This window comes from Schistocerca americana, unplaced genomic scaffold, assembly GCF_021461395.2.
Source record: "Schistocerca americana isolate TAMUIC-IGC-003095 unplaced genomic scaffold, iqSchAmer2.1 HiC_scaffold_1536, whole genome shotgun sequence".
Lineage (NCBI taxonomy): Eukaryota > Metazoa > Arthropoda > Insecta > Orthoptera > Acrididae > Schistocerca > Schistocerca americana.
The window spans coordinates 21,605-25,000 of NW_025725620.1; the positions used below are offsets into that span (position 1 = coordinate 21,605).

The 3,396-nt window shown below is 56.8% G+C and overlaps 2 non-coding genes and 1 pseudogene across 2 annotated transcripts; all 3 read left to right on the forward strand.

Annotated features, from left to right (window-relative positions):
* Positions 1-505: 505 nt before the first annotated feature.
* On the forward strand, positions 506-2,415 carry LOC124569782. Its single transcript, XR_006971302.1, has one exon. It is a non-coding gene; the product is annotated as a small subunit ribosomal RNA (ribosomal RNA).
* Positions 2,416-2,766: 351 nt separating this feature from the next.
* On the forward strand, positions 2,767-2,921 carry LOC124569780. Its single transcript, XR_006971300.1, has one exon. It is a non-coding gene; the product is annotated as a 5.8S ribosomal RNA (ribosomal RNA).
* A 188-nt stretch (positions 2,922-3,109) lies between these two features.
* The window catches only part of LOC124569779, a pseudogene marked incomplete at its 3' end in the record, with an annotated part of 2,977 nt that continues 2,690 nt past the window's right edge, over positions 3,110-3,396 (forward strand).

Sequence of the window (3,396 nt, forward strand, 5' to 3'; positions counted from 1 at the left end):
CGCTCGGCGCCGCGACGCCGTCTGCTGCTCGGTCGCCTCTGCGGTTCTCGCAGGTGGATTGTATCGCAGCTGTGCGGACGTGTTGGCGCGTGCGCTGTGCTGGGAGAGTTCGCTTCGGCACCCAAGTGGGGCTTTTGTCCTTCTGTGGCGCTGGCGTTGGAGCTGCCGGCCACCGTAGGTGGCGCGTGTTGTCTCCCGCCGGCAATGCCACGACAGCACGCTCCCGGGCCTCTGTCGGCAGCGGCAAGCTCAGTTGGGAGCACGGGTGGTCGCACCTAAAGCGTCTACTCGCCAAACTCCGGGCGATTGCGCCTCTCTCGAACCCGACCAAGTACTTAGGACGGCGCTGCGCGCCGCCGGGACCTGAGAGGGTTTCGAGGTGTATTGTGCAGGGGAGCTCAGCCTCCTCCTGTTTGCAGAATAATTGAGCGGACGCTTGCGTGTTCGCGCGGGCCCCCGGGACACACTCCCGGGCGGCCGGCTGCTCAGCTCTAGTTGACGCAGCTCCCTGGTTGATCCTGCCAGTAGTCATATGCTTGTCTCAAAGATTAAGCCATGCATGTCTCAGTACAAGCCGCATTAAGGTGAAACCGCGAATGGCTCATTAAATCAGTTATGGTTCCTTAGATCGTACCCACGTTACTTGGATAACTGTGGTAATTCTAGAGCTAATACATGCAAACAGAGTCCCGACCAGAGATGGAAGGGACGCTTTTATTAGATCAAAACCAATCGGTCGGCTCGTCCGGTCCGTTTGCCTTGGTGACTCTGAATAACTTTGGGCTGATCGCACGGTCCTCGTACCGGCGACGCATCTTTCAAATGTCTGCCTTATCAACTGTCGATGGTAGGTTCTGCGCCTACCATGGTTGTAACGGGTAACGGGGAATCAGGGTTCGATTCCGGAGAGGGAGCCTGAGAAACGGCTACCACATCCAAGGAAGGCAGCAGGCGCGCAAATTACCCACTCCCGGCACGGGGAGGTAGTGACGAAAAATAACGATACGGGACTCATCCGAGGCCCCGTAATCGGAATGAGTACACTTTAAATCCTTTAACGAGTATCTATTGGAGGGCAAGTCTGGTGCCAGCAGCCGCGGTAATTCCAGCTCCAATAGCGTATATTAAAGTTGTTGCGGTTAAAAAGCTCGTAGTTGGATTTGTGTCCCACGCTGTTGGTTCACCGCCCGTCGGTGTTTAACTGGCATGTATCGTGGGACGTCCTGCCGGTGGGGCGAGCTGAAGGCGTGCGACGCGCCTCGTGCGTGCTCGTGCGTCCCGAGGCGGACCCCGTTGCAATCCTACCAGGGTGCTCTTGAGTGAGTGTCTCGGTGGGCCGGCACGTTTACTTTGAACAAATTAGAGTGCTTAAAGCAGGCAAGCCCGCCTGAATACTGTGTGCATGGAATAATGGAATAGGACCTCGGTTCTATTTTGTTGGTTTTCGGAACCCGAGGTAATGATTAATAGGGACAGGCGGGGGCATTCGTATTGCGACGTTAGAGGTGAAATTCTTGGATCGTCGCAAGACGAACAGAAGCGAAAGCATTTGCCAAGTATGTTTTCATTAATCAAGAACGAAAGTTAGAGGTTCGAAGGCGATCAGATACCGCCCTAGTTCTAACCATAAACGATGCCAGCCAGCGATCCGCCGCAGTTCCTCCGATGACTCGGCGGGCAGCCTCCGGGAAACCAAAGCTTTTGGGTTCCGGGGGAAGTATGGTTGCAAAGCTGAAACTTAAAGGAATTGACGGAAGGGCACCACCAGGAGTGGAGCCTGCGGCTTAATTTGACTCAACACGGGAAACCTCACCAGGCCCGGACACCGGAAGGATTGACAGATTGATAGCTCTTTCTTGATTCGGTGGGTGGTGGTGCATGGCCGTTCTTAGTTGGTGGAGCGATTTGTCTGGTTAATTCCGATAACGAACGAGACTCTAGCCTGCTAACTAGTCGCGTGACATCCTTCGTGCTGTCAGCGATTACTTTTCTTCTTAGAGGGACAGGCGGCTTCTAGCCGCACGAGATTGAGCAATAACAGGTCTGTGATGCCCTTAGATGTTCTGGGCCGCACGCGCGCTACACTGAAGGAATCAGCGTGTCTTCCTAGGCCGAAAGGTCGGGGTAACCCGCTGAACCTCCTTCGTGCTAGGGATTGGGGCTTGCAATTGTTCCCCATGAACGAGGAATTCCCAGTAAGCGCGAGTCATAAGCTCGCGTTGATTACGTCCCTGCCCTTTGTACACACCGCCCGTCGCTACTACCGATTGAATGATTTAGTGAGGTCTTCGGACTGGTACGCGGCATTGACTCTGTCGTTGCCGATGCTACCGGAAAGATGACCAAACTTGATCATTTAGAGGAAGTAAAAGTCGTAACAAGGTTTCCGTAGGTGAACCTGCGGAAGGATCATTACCGACTAGACTGCATGTCTTTCGATGTGCGTGTCGTGTCGCGCAACACGCTACCTGTACGGCTCGCAGTAGCCGTGCGCCGCGTGCGGAACCACGCGTGCTTCTCAAAACTAACGCCAATGTTGTGTGGTACGAGCGCTGAAGCGCTGGAGCGGCTGGCCTGCGGCACCTGGCGCCTGGCGCCGGTTTTGAATGACTTTCGCCCGACTGCCTGTCCGCTCCGGTGTGGAGCCGTACGACGCCCATCGGCCGTGAGGCCGTTGGACACAGAACGCTTGAACAGGGGCCGCCACACGCCTACGTCCCGCCTATGCAACTGTCTTGAAAGAGACAGTGTAAACTAAGAAAAGATCACCCAGGACGGTGGATCACTCGGCTCGTGGGTCGATGAAGAACGCAGCAAATTGCGCGTCGACATGTGAACTGCAGGACACATGAACATCGACGTTTCGAACGCACATTGCGGTCCATGGATTCCGTTCCCGGGCCACGTCTGGCTGAGGGTCGGCTACGTATACTGAAGCGCGCGGCGTTTGCCCCGCTTCGCAGACCTGGGAGCGTCGCGGCCGCCTGTGGGGCCGGCCGCGCCTCCTTAAACGTGCGATGCGCGCCCGTCGCCTGGCGGTTCGCATACCGGTACTTACTCGGTAGCGTGCACAGCCGGCTGGCGGTGTGGCGTGCGACACCTCGTACAACGACCTCAGAGCAGGCGAGACTACCCGCTGAATTTAAGCATATTACTAAGCGGAGGAAAAGAAACTAACAAGGATTCCCCCAGTAGCGGCGAGCGAACAGGGAAGAGTCCAGCACCGAACCCCGCAGGCTGCCGCCTGTCGTGGCATGTGGTGTTTGGGAGGGTCCACTACCCCGACGCCTCGCGCCGAGCCCAAGTCCAACTTGAATGAGGCCACGGCCCGTAGAGGGTGCCAGGCCCGTAGCGGCCGGTGCGAGCGTCGGCGGGACCTCTCCTTCGAGTCGGGTT